At 37.5% G+C, this 13,904-nt stretch overlaps 1 pseudogene; it reads left to right on the top strand.

Moving 5' to 3' along the window:
* LOC104842093 overlaps positions 1–8,359 on the top strand; it is a 34,930-nt pseudogene extending 26,571 nt beyond the window's left edge.
* The last annotated feature ends 5,545 nt before the right edge of the window (positions 8,360–13,904 follow it).

Raw genomic sequence — 13,904 nt, 5'->3', positions numbered from 1 at the left:
AATGTGAAAATCTAAAGCTAGAATTTGTATTTAGCAAATATACCTTATAATTCCTGAGCATTTGCAGGCCAAATTCCCTTGACTGATCCATAAAATAAGTAATTTTTCATCACAAAGGGTTATTTTCCACAGTTCCATTGAAGAAATGTTCTTTCTCTAGATGCTTCCATTTTTCATTTAGGGAGTGGTGCTGCCTGCACAGTTTAACAGAAAATGTCTAGGAGAGACAGGGTACTGGCTCCAGACCAAGTATATCTAGAAAAGAAATTTTATTTGATCAAAACCTATCTGATCTGATTCCTTTCAGAACAAATTCAGCCAAAGTAGAACAGACATGTACGTATGTGCAGTGCTGCTTCTGTGATCTTCTAATTTCTGAAAAAAGCTGCCTTGTCCATTGTAGATCTACAGGAATTTAGAGCAAGAATGACCTGTGATTGGTTGCATCCTTAACTGAACACTGGTATGTGCACTCAGTGGGACAGTCACTGTTCTGAAAAAAATAGTATTTTACACAGCACTAGTCACACTTGTTTGCAGACATCATCCCTGATATTAATCTTTAGGGAAGTATTTCTATGGGTTGTATGTATGTATTTGTCTTCTTGGAGTCATAATTATATTTTATTCTTTCCCAGCATCTTGCATCTGTCAGTGAAAGTCCTTACCTGATGTAACATGTGAATACAATTTTCATGGCACAGTCCATGATCTTCATCTCTTGATCTTAAATAGCCTAGTAGGCCTTCAGCAATGGTATTACCATGCCAGGAATATCAGTGTCAATATTCTGGTGGAATTGAGTAGGTCTTGCTCATAAAGAAATTGTAACTCCTTTTAGTTTGACTCTTGGTTTCAAGAGACTGTTTTAAGATGTGAGGACAGGGACAAGTATTTAAACATTCTTGTTAGGATTATTTCCTGCAAGGACTTTCATTCCCTGGAGGCTTTGTTGTAAAAGGTTGTAGAGCAATACTCTGACACTGACTATGTGCCTTTTAAGGTATTACAATTGCAAGCCTTGAATTTCTTGAAGAGGGGTACCAACAGCACAGTTATGAATTCCTAAAAATTACTTGAGGAATGTCTCTCTGATCAATAGAGGATCCTGGTTCTACCATTAAGTAGTGACAAGTACCTTGCAAGCAGGCTTTGATGCAGCTGAGGTACACAATTACAGTCTTTGTGGTGCTTTGGCAGGCCTCAGGGTAAATGGAGAATGGGTGGAATACTTCATCTGAGCAATTGCAGCTCCAGTGCTGCTGGAAAGCAATGAAAACAACCTAAGAGGTACGGAACTGGAATTTCAGTAATGTCATATAGAAGCAAACAGAGCAAACTGTTGAAAGCCCTTGCCTTTGGTGTCAGAATCAAATCAATTGTTTACTACTGGAAAAAGAACTGTGAATTTGTTGTTAGATTTTCATCAGGGAGCTTCTTTCATAGGAGCATGTTGCATTTCCTACCCCAAAGCCAGCATGTTATGGATCTGGTCATGCTATATATCTCATTTCTATCTTATCTTTCCATGTTACTTGTATTGTCAATCCATATTTGTCTTTTTTTACTTAATTCAAAGCTGCAGAGCTGGTGCTAGCAGACCAGTTTAGAAATGTCTGCAGTGTGAATTTACAGAACAATAATCTCATGCCTTTCAGTGGTTTACTCTTCCTTCCTAATGCCAAAGTGGGTTCATGACACAGTCTTTTCTATTTTTCATAATAATATTAATGATAAACTAATTTCCTTGATTGAAAATAGTCTTTAATCTCCTTTAATACCCTGTTGTTTGTGGGGTTTTGTAACAACAGCAATCAATTGGCACAAAGCTGATTGCAACCACTGTTTCAATTTTACAGTATTGTTGCAGTATTCTGATCCAAAATCAATGAATTGCACCAAACTTTTTTAAGCACTTTAAGCTGACTGATCATCTTTCTAAAGATCAAATTTCTGAATCAGAAATACGTAATTGGCAGTTTTGCTAATGTGTTAGCAGAGGAACATTCTGTTTGATTAATTATGTTTCCTTTTTACAGGTATCGTGCCTGAAATACAATTACATTGAATCAATACTGCCTGGACAAAAGCTCCCAAATCAGTTAACAAATGGGCAGCAGCTGTACTGAAAGGTGGCCTCTTGTGGCTATGGACATCAAGGACTTGCAAAAGGAAGCAAGTAACATCAGCTTTTAAAATATACTTTTATCTCTCTACTCTGCTGAGGAGGAAGGAGGTGTCTTCAGTGTAGCTTTTTTTTCCCCTCCTAGCTTGAAGAAACCCAGTACGGTTTTTTGTTCATTTGTTTTGCACACATATGTTATGTTTGGCATTATCTAGTTGGCTTTTCTTTCACAAGTTCTTTGTGAAGAACTTGTTAGGCCACTTCTTCATCAAACTAACTATACCAGGCTGCTGTCATCCGTTCTTTGGATCTTATTGCATAGGTGGTTAGGCAGACATTGAAGTTTTTTCACCTTCCTACAAAGGTTTTCATTTTGAGTAAGGGAACCACTTACCTCTCTCTGGCTGCTGGTTTGATCTGGGAGAGTGGACATGTATCTCTGACCAGATTGATCATTGATATTCTGTTTTCATTCTTTATTTAAATTTGTACAACATAACACTACAAAATTTTAGGAATATATTCAGATAGTGAGGAATATATTGAGATAGTATTTCAGTCCTTGGAGCCTGACCTGTGAAAATTCAGCTGCCTTACACTGTATAGTATTCTGATGGCAGTCACAACCTCTTGTTAGAATCAATGAGTTCAGCCAGTTCAGACTATATTGTACCTTTTATGAGCATAAAGAAAGCTTTTGCATATTCATCCAAAGTTCTTCTGCAATGATGTGTGTAGTCTAAGCAGTCATTCATCCTGCCATTAAACCTCTTTTCCTTTGCTCATTTCAGAAGTGATATTCTTTTCATCATCCTCTGAAGGAGACGGTCATACTTCTTTCTTCTTCCTTTTGCCATCAATGTTAGATCAGCCTGTGTCCTAAAGAGCATTTTCAATTACCTTTCAGTTTGCATTTCTCATCTGTGCACTCTTTCAGGACTGAAACTTCCAGGACCTGTCAGGGTTCATTTACTTATTTCTGCATGGATAAGGCAACATCCATAGTCAAATTCAGTTTTATCATATCAGAGAAGTTTTGCGAAGTCACCATGCAGAATTCCTTCTATACATTGGCCAAATTTTATACAAGTAACAGTGACAGAGCATCAGAGAATCCTGCAAAACCTAGTTGTTGTGTGCATACTTCTCAAGACTTCACCCAGCTCTTCTTGTCTTCATTCTTTGCATATGGAGTGTGAGAAAAACATGAATTTGTTTTCAGATTTTCTGGGGGGAAGGGATATTGGCAGAAGCACACATGGATATGGGCTGTTTGGGCTTAGATCATAGCGTGACAAATTTCTGTGCTCATTTTGCTTATCTGCTTCCTCATGAGAGATGAACATTCGTTATACAGACTGGGGGTTCAAAAAGGACTTGAAATAATTGTTCAGTAATTGTAGGAATTCCCCTCGTGTTGATGGGAGGGATTTTTTTGCACTAATGCTTTCTAGTTTCCTCCCCTTTCCCTTTTTAAATATTGACAAATTCTAGCTTTCTTGCAGGCCACTGAAACTTGGCTGATGGTCCCAAACTCAGTGCAAGTCAACATAAATATTCCATAATGTTTCTCAGCCAGCTTTTTCAAATGTGATTTACTCAGAGTCACTGATTTAAACATGTCAGATTCTAGCTCAGTAGCTGCTACTTAACAACATTTAAGTCAACACTGGAATGGAAATTATTTCATTATTACTCTCTGATATGAATAACATTACCCTTTTTTTACCCACAAATGCAGCACAAAATTATTTAGTGAACAACTATGCTTCATTTCAGGTTTATTGTCTACCAACTTCAGCTAGTAATGATCCAATACCATTGTCAGTATTACTTTTATAATTGGTATATTTTCAAACTCTTTCTTACTGTTCTTAATGCTACAAGCCATTGATGTCCCCTTCTATGCATTTACTCTTTTCATCAATTTTTTGCACATTTTTACTTCTTACTGTCAATTTCTTTTATTTTTCCATTTATTATATATGCTTTTAATTTCCCACTAAGTAGATACTGTCTTTTTAATGACTGTTGCCTTCTTTCTCAATTGTGAGATATTCTAGGAACAAAAATGTTCTTAAACCTTCCCCAGATACTCTTGACACTTTCTTCGGAAGTTGAATTAGCTCTTAATTTTTGTAGCCTTGTGAGATAAGCCTGTGTAAACCGTGAAATATACTTATTACATATTTACACATCTTCACACAAATTAATATTATATATTCACATACATTTTGGATACTGTTTTGTTTGTGATGTGTGAATGTAATCAACTCACTACCTGCTCAGCATTCACCACTATTTAGTGTTTTTATGGAAACTGAGGTTCCTAAGCACATTGTTTCATTAGCTGGGTGGTAAGGTAGAAGCAAAGCTAAAATTAAAACCCTTTTTTCCCTTCTCTTTCCTAATCTATTAGTTCATGCTACCTAATTACAGGTCAGACATAACAGAAATGAAGCTTTTATAAACACATTAGTAGAACAGTGCTTGTTATTTTATTTTGCCCTATTGTCATTCAGCTGTTGTGAGAATACACCCAAAGGTTGCCGTAAGTATTTTACTAAATGTAGCAGTGGTTTATAGCTGTTTTCTTTTCATGTCCTCAGACTTCTGTGAGCAGAGGAAGGGGGTTTTTTATTTGTTTGATTTCCATGGTGTGGATCCAGAAAACTTGACCTAGCTTCCACAGAACAGAAATTTATATATGGAGTATTTCCACTTCAAAGTAGTGGATTTGTTTCATTTTTAATGAGATTTTTTTTAACATATAAAGGTGTAATTCTTATGAAACCCGTTCCAGTGATTAGTGAAATTGCAGTCATCCATATATACCCTTCGTAAATTTTTTTGGGGGGGTGGGAAATGCTGAAGTTCTTTTGTCCAAGGAAAATTGTGGCGTCATACTCTTGTTTGCTTTACTGGTGTGGGGATGCAGAATTTGGAGCAAACCTGCCCCTGATAATGCAGAGTTTGGAAGATTTTCATCTGGAATTACTAACATGGCCCAGCTACAGCTTAGCAGGCTAAAAAACTTGAAACTTCTGTTTTTGCAGAGTAGGTGGTAGCAGCTCTTCTGTACATTCATTCAAGCATTTTACAGTACTTTCCTTATGTCCAGTCTTCACTCTGCGCCTTGAATTTGTGGGGGGACAGTCTTGACCCCCATAAGAATGATATCCCAGCTTTAATTCTTGCCCTGGCTCCAAGATCCTTCAGAATTTCAACAGTGAAATTCTTCCATATTGCGCTACTGTGCCTCACTTTTCTTTTACAAGGGCAAAGCAGGGTAACCAGCATGTGGAAGATATATTTGTCAGCTCATGGCCAGCAGCAAGTTCCACACTCAGGAAATTTCCTCCTCACTATAAGCAATACTGACGAAAACAATTGACCTAAGTCTTGTTCCTCAAGATGCCTAGATTTTATTTAGGAAGATATTTTGCTTTAAATAGAGATGGCAGATAGGAAGATGAAATAAAACACACTGTTTTCCAGTGTCACTGAAGTGGTCCAAAACAACATACAAGTAATTCAGAAAGTTCATGAGCTGCTTTTGCTTAAGATAATTTTTTGCTGGAAAGGAATCCAAATTCATTACAGATGATTCCATGCATTTACTCTTGCTATAGTAGGAAACTACATCAGCCAAACTGAAGGACTTGAAAGTCTCAGACTTCTGCAGGAGTTTGTATTGGACCATAACCGCATTAAGATGATTGCATGAGGTTTCCTTGCTAGTCAGAATGGTCTTTTGACTCTTCATCTGCAGCAAAACCAAATACGAGAACTGAACAGCTTACAACCTTTGGTAAAAATGCAGAAACTCTTTCTGGACTTCAACAGAATTCAAGTACAGTATATTTTTGTTAATTAATGTAGATTCAGTGAGCTAATTGTGGTGGACTGTTTTCAGATAAAATTCCCATTTTCTTCTATGGATTTGCCTGAATAAAATTACCAGTATTTTCCCCAATATATATATATACCAGTCGCAAGATTTCTGAGAGCTCCTGACATATGGTGTATTTTTTAACTTTTGGACAGGAATCATCCGAACTAGAAAACCCTCCAGTTATTCCCAGTCTTAAGGTGCTCTCAAAACACAGAAATCCAGTGAGTATGTTCATTTGCATTATTAAATAAACTAGATGTGTATTTCACTTTATACACTGAATATTTACTCTTCATAATCATTATAACTGTTAGGAATTTCTCCATAACCAGATCAGTCCTAAGTATCTGCTATTATTGTTTTAAAGTTGAAAGCTTCATAGTATGCGTGATGATCACATTGCCTCACTGTACCTGTCTCAGTGCTATACTGTGATCAGAAGGCACTCATTCTTCAGCATACTGTTCTTCATAGTGCTGCAAGATAAATTTAAAATGTATGTGTTTGCATGAATATGTTGCAGTGATGGGCTGTCCTTTCAATGTTCCAAAGCAGGTCACATCTGTGAAGAAAGGTCAAAGAATGTTAAAGGATTTCTGAAATACTTGATTTTATTTTTAAAATGGCTCAATAGCAATCTTTTTTTTTTATTGCACATCACTCCTTGCAAGAATCCCGAAGGGAAATTTCACGTTTCTTTTTTTCCAGACATGCTTCTGTTTTTCAGTGTAGTACTGTTGGTTTGCCTTTTTTTATCCCTGGGAACAAACTATTAGAACACAGTAAAGAAGAGTCTAGCCTTTGTGATTTTATGAATACATAGCTGTGGGACAGAAGACAGCTAACACTTTCACACAGTAGAAAAGGCTTTCCTGGTAGCCATAAAAGGACAAGTGGAACTCAGTGGGGCCAAGTGTTTGAATAAAGTTTGTAGGATCTCAGCTTCATGTATTTAAGTATCTTAGCATTGCTGAGCTTTAAAGTAGCCTCAAATATAAATGGAAACAAAAATATATTTTTCATTGTTAGTTTTGAGAAAAAACGTGGCTTTCTAAATTTCAGTTGGAAATATAGTTCATATGGCATGTTTTCATAAACAGACCTTTGATGATTAGGTGGAAAGAAGTCCAAGTTCTAAATGCCCCTTAACATCCTTTTACCACAAACCAGCAGTTTCTGGTCTAAAGCAACAGCTGGAAACACAGGGAAGAGAGAAGGCAGGGACACGTTAGAGCAGTAGTACATATGGTGCAGTCATGCACTCTGTTTTCAGTGGTTGACTCAGAAGAATATTTTTACACTTATGACATTTTTTAAACCAGCTTTCAAAGGGTTATAACAGAGTGGGAAATGAACTGGCTTCTGAAATGGATGATGAAATGGCAGGAGAATGTCAAGCAAACTGAATGTTACCCAGTAATGGCAGGAACAGTCATGCACTTCACAAGGAAAAAAGACAAACAGATTCCTCTTGAGAAATTGCTATTCCAGGGTTTCCTTCTTCAGAATTGTAGGCCTAGACTTCTTCCTGAAGGGGATCAAGGTGGTGAGCTCAGCTGTGTCTTATACAATGTGGCATTAAGAAGTACATCCCAGTGTAAGCATCGGTTAGTACACCGCCACTATGGTCCACACTTCAGATAGCTTACCGCCTGTTATTTTCAATAACATTGTATATTAAAACATAAAAATATTGCTAGCCTTTTCTGTCCGCAGCACAGCCTGCATCTCAACACTTGGCCTTCTGTAAGTCTGTTTCCTAGTCACGTCTCTCCAGGGCGCACAGCGCACTCAAATCCTCGTAAGTGCTGAGAGCCATGAGAAGCTGCTGTGGTCTGGGCTACCTTGATGAGGAAGGTATAAATTTGCCCACACCATGCCTCTTTGTCAGTACAAAGTGTTAGTTATTCACGGGCACTTAAAGTTGAAAAAAGTTCCTCAAGAGTATATAGTCTTTTACACACAGGTTGGATTCTGTTTCTAGGAGAGTAGCATTGGTGTAAGGTTTGGTTCATACATTTACTGGTGTAGCCAAGATACTGTCAGATTGGATTCTTGGACAAGGACCCCATTTCTGGGTTAATTTGTATTTTCTTTGCACAGGGTTCTCTCAAGAAGAGCTACTGTTTATTGCTTATGTTTTGACTGCTAGTAAATGCAGAAGAGAGGATGAGAGCTGCCTACCAGCCCCTGGAACAAGTAAAGCAAATGTTTTCCAAATTCCAAGGACAATATTTATGTCACCTATAATGGGTGCCTAATGTGGTTATCATAGCATTAAAATAGATTTTTTTTCTTCCTTCTAGATAGACTCTCTGAAGCAATCTCAGGTTTTGTAAAGTCAGGAAAAATAAAAGACATGCCATCTGCTCCCTTTCTTCACCACAGAATTTAATGAGTGTGAGAGCCTATATCAGGTTCTTTCTATCATCCTGTCAGGAAGACGCCTACTATTTGGGTGTTGTGATACCTTCATTGAGGTGCCTGTGATAGGCAATTGCAATACAAACCAAACATTTAAAAACTAGAAAGGACCCATTAGAGTCTCAGGCTCCTCTATCTATAGATATAGGTGACACTATATATTTTATTGTTCAGAAATGTGAAATTTACCCCTGGTAGTAACTTATGCTTACCCTGAAGTTCCATGCTGCAGCAAATCCACTCATTTTTTCCAGCAGGGTTCACCCTCGGTTCATGCTCCTGTGCACTTACACAGCTTTTGGATAGTCTAGACTACAGGTAGAATGAGGTCATAGGGAGAATTAAACTTGCAGGTGCACATTTGATGAACCAAATCCTCATAAGTAGGTTAAGCAGATGCACTATCACTGTCATGCGAGTATGTCCATGTGGAACAAGAACAGAAGGAATAGAAGCACCCATACGTTCACAGGGTATCTGTCTGATAATTTTTTATAAAAGTTTCAGAGGAACCTATTTCTGTTACCTCATAATGTTACTACATAGTGCAGTATCACAGCAATGCTCCATCAATGTTTTAAACTGTAATTTCAAAGTGCATTATTCACCGATATAACTTCTCTGTCCATCTTTTCTCAGTAAATGGGATTCTTGACACACCTGATTCCAATTTCTCTTCTTGCTGATAGTTACCTTCATAATTATTTTCAACTATAATTTGAAAATGCAGTATCGTATTGGCTTGTCTTGAAAGGTACTGTCTTGTCCCATCTGTATCCATTGGGAATACTTCAACACAGATAATATTCTTCATTTATTGCTTTGCCCATAATCCTGTTGCTTTGTGTTAGCTCTCACTGTCCCTCCTCATCAAAGTACTTGTCTCCATTGCTGTGGTTCAGTCTTGCCTATCCCCATTCTTCTTGTTGAGAGTGAGGTCATGTCCTAATGCCTTCAGATGCAATTGCATATGATAAGCTGACCGCTGTTACTGGTCATCAACACCCCTTTTTCACTGCCTTATTTCTACCTTTGCTACTCCTTTTCTTGAGAAGGGGCTTCCTGGACAGGCTACCTCGTTCTTTTCTTCCAGACCTTGACCTGAAATTCTCACTGACTATGAAACCAAAAGAAAGCTTCACAACAGTTGGGCATCTGCTGTGACTATTGTCTGTCACACTGACCAATTTTATTGCTCATTATTTTCTTGTGCTCACCCATCTGTCAGTCTGTCTGCATTCATTGGGTGTGCCTCATCTCATTTTACAGTATAAATTCACTGGAACAGAGATTTTTAGTAGGATTCACTGTTAGGTTTCCTAAATACAAGAGTAACAGTAACAACGCCAAGGAGTCAGAGGAGGCTAGCCCAGCACGTCTTTCCTACGAACAGAAGGTTCATTGTCTCTGTGGTTCTGTTTATCACTAAGACCCCACTCACTGAAAGAGTTTGTTGTCCCACAGAAGACCTGTGTTTTCCGTATCACAGCATGAAACTTCTCGGGAGATTTGTTTGATGAACAGAATTCTTTCCCTCCAGTTCAAAAGACTGCAGTATGCATTTTAACCATCGGTTTCCCCAGAAGGACCAATAGAGTAATGAGGAGATCTAGAGTCTGTTCCCACGCTGTGTTGTGCAAGCCAGTTCTCTCTTCATGTCTCAGTTTCATATTTATGGAGCACAGAAACAGTCCTTTTACACATCTGAAACGTACGTACTAAGGATGATGAGAAGCATCAGTAAAATTGGTTTTATTCTCCCGTCCTCATCAACTTATCCAGCTTTTCCTCAAACCTCTTTGTGTTATAGATAAGAAGTGCTACCAGGAGACACTTACACCACAAGGTTATTCTACTCCAATTAGCTCCTTAAATTTTTTACTGCCATGATGCTGTCACCATGCCCAACCACATCTAAACTGTTGCCCAGCTGCAAATACTACTTGATGCACTGAATCTAACCCCTTTGCTGTTACCTTATGCTTCCCACACCTATGGGTTTTGTCCTTATTGTATCCCTATATAAAATTCTTTGCATAAATATTTTATTGTATAAATAAAGCTCTTTAGCAGGATATTAGCTTCTAGGTACTACCAGAATAAATGCTATTACTTGATACTGATACTTCATCATTCTGCCAAATCTCAGTCTTCACACTGATAGTAGATCACTGCTGAAACCAGATAGGTTAAAATCTATGTACACTTGGGTTCTGCCTCAGAACTCCATCTGCCAAAAATGTGTTATCACACATCTCTGTCTGGCTACATTAATATCTCTGTTTGCAGACTCGGGACCTTAGTAAGCTAGTGAAACACATTTTCCCACTTGAAGCCACAATGCTTATATATAGAGTTCAAAGCACTTTTGGATTGAGTAATTTCATGTGTAAATGTTTTATTTCAAAACTGACCTGTGCTTTTATTCATTGGACATCACTTAAATAAAAACATGGCAGAATGAGTAAAGCAATAGAAGCATGTTAAGACTATATCTTCAGAGAAATCTCTGGTTTATATTCAGGTTCAGTGAAGATGTTATACCTCATTAGCTACAACAGAACTGAGCCATTTTCTCATTAGATCATTCAAGTGGAACAACACAAAAGATTTTTCAAGTTTGTCAGTTGCATTTTAGTTGTGCTTTTTAAAGTGCTTGTTAGAAAGCAAGAATTGAAACCGTATGGTGTTGTTTAAGCTTAAAAAGTGCTTTTGATCTTAAGCTTCAAAAGAGATTTTCCCAGCAGAAAGTAGGCTAGCACTTTATTTAGTACTGGTTTAGCTAGACACCAGAACACTGTACACAATAATATTTTCTTTTTTCATGCTACTGATTAAATCTCTTTTAATGTTGTCACTGCTGAATTAGAGATGGTTTACAGGAGGCAATCAATCACCGTTGTCATTGTACTGTACCCAGTTTTAACAAAATTAACAAATCAGCACAGGCCAGCACACAGCCTTAAATCAATCGCTAGAAGTGGTGGTCACAAAGTGAGACTTATGAACTACTAAGTATTTTAAAATATTATAAAGAACCTTCCAAAGCTGAATTTTTAGCAGCCCCCTGCCAGCCATCCCCTGTATTGGGTTTACATTTGAAAATGTATTGTTTTCTATCTTTCTCAGTACAAACAGCTTCAGTGCATTACAGTAGCTTTGTTCTTGAAGTGGTTACAATTTCATTTCAAGCATTTTAGTTTTGTAGCTACTGGTACTTTTTAATGTACACAACTTGCATAGCTTCTGTGTTTGACGGTTTATCTAGAAAGTGCAATAGTCAAATCTTAAGCTCACAACAGTAATTTGAAGAACTGATCATGCAGTTCTTTAATCACAAAAAGTTGGTCATTACTGTTTATATTACTGCAAAACCAAAAAGACATTTCTATCATAAAGACCAAGATATGTAATCTTTATTTTTGGTTTTCCAGCAAACTCTCCAGAGGAGTCTGGATTTCCTGCACTGCCAGCAAACTTTACAAGACATAATCCTCTCAGAATAACAAATGGAAATCTGAATGAAAACATTAACAATTTATTTGGCTCTGATCTTATATTTGGCCATGAACTTGAAGAGCCTCTACTGAATAAGTCAAATGAAAGTAAGCATAAACAAACAGGATTACGTATTCCTGGATACTTAACATAGTTATACTCCTTCGTGCTACATGTTATATGGCCAAATAAAGCATTTTTAACAAGAACATTTTTATCTTTCCTGGGTATCTTGCAAGTCTGTAAGTTTCTCACAACCTTCCCAGAGCTGGGAAATGTGTTTTCTGGAGGAATACATATCTTTCTTGGTTCTTTACCCTAGGATGGAACTTGAGATTCAGTCTGAATCACCGATAGAAGAGTTAGCCTTTCAGTGCTTTCAAAACCTTTGGGTTGTGGGTTTTTTTTTTAATTTATTAACCCATATCAGTCTGTAAATTAAAGTTTTAACTATGCTAGGAACTGAAAGGAAATGATGTGACATTGTTCTGGTGAGGAAAATTAAGAAGAAAAGAAGAATGAGTGCAGTACTTGATGATTGGCAGCTGGGGTGAGTCTGTGCAGGGAGAATATCCGTGTGCATTTTGTGTTACAGATAAGTCTAAGAACCCAGGAATTACAACAAATAATCTTTGAAGCATCCATGCAGAAAGAGCTCTTAGGCAAGCCAAAGGAGCAGCAACTAATCTTCTAAACCATTTGGTGCATCACAGCACTACTTCTTGAACCAGCCAACTGCATCAAGGCAACACAGAAAATCCAGGCAGGTGAGGCTCTTACCAGCCCTAAATACTGCTGCTGCTTCTTTCCTTTTTTTTTTTTTTTTTTTTTTTTGGGGGGGGGGGGTGCCGCCAAAGCACTTATCTTCAAATATTACTTTTCTGTCTCTAAATGCTACCATATTTTCTTTACCTCAGTTTCCAGATTCACCAAAAAATGTGTTTACTCTCTCTTTCTTCTGATGAAACTTGCAATGCAGCTAAGAAAACCTCTAGACAACAATTTAAAATTTTGCAGTTAGAGCAATGACTGTATTATAAAATGGAGCCAGCTGCTTAACAGAAATAAGCTGATATCTCCCAAATCCACGCTTAATCCTGTTCTATCACTAACTCAAAGACTTTCTGGTTGGTTGGTTTGTTTGTTTTCTGTTGCATGAAGTCTAACTTGGTTTAGTAATTAAAAATACTAAGTATGGAAGCAGAAATGCAAAGGTAAAGCTGTTACTGTGGTTAAATACATCTAATAATTGTGATACAAACAGCAATATCTTGCTATCACTGACTGTCAGCAGCTGGAACGAGCCAGTGTTTGACTGAATGTTACACCAATATTTCTTACTGTATCAAATGCTTTTCCACAACAAGGAAGTGAACAAACAGGTCTGGCACTAGGCCTTTTACATTTCCATCTTGATTACTACTATTTACTACCTAAAGAGATTCCCTCAAAATCACATGGAAGTCAGTGAGGTGATTGTTTCTGGAATCAGTATGCATAGTTGCTTCTTGTGTACAATTAGTCCCGAACAAGCATTTTTCTTAGGCATATTTCATATATTATTATACCTACACACCATGGTGTAAGCTATGATTTTTCCTTGCTAGAAAAATGTGTTTAAAAGCTGTAGGCCATATTTGCCAATGAAAAAGAGAGCTAATTAAGGGCTTGTTCACAAAGATGTTTCTCCACAGCCATCTTCAATTGGTATTTACATATGCACAAGGTTGATAGGAGTAGTTTCCAAAGGAACATTCGTTTTTGGTGACTGATATCACCAAACCTCTAGAGGGGAAACACTTTAAATACCCTTATTTAAACCAAGCAGTGCCATGCTGACTCAGATGTTAACAGATTAGAAAGCAGTGATCAGAGGAAGTGACATTACTTAGCATGACTGATTTATACAGAACTAAATTCCCCCTAGCCATGATCTAAGCTGGCCTCTTCACAGAACTGGAT

This window comes from Haliaeetus leucocephalus, unplaced genomic scaffold, assembly GCF_000737465.1.
Source record: "Haliaeetus leucocephalus isolate CR32 unplaced genomic scaffold, Haliaeetus_leucocephalus-4.0 Scaffold944, whole genome shotgun sequence".
In the NCBI taxonomy this organism is placed as follows: domain Eukaryota; kingdom Metazoa; phylum Chordata; class Aves; order Accipitriformes; family Accipitridae; genus Haliaeetus; species Haliaeetus leucocephalus.
Note: the sequence above shows the minus strand (reverse complement) of the source record. Positions and strands in the feature narration are given on the sequence as shown.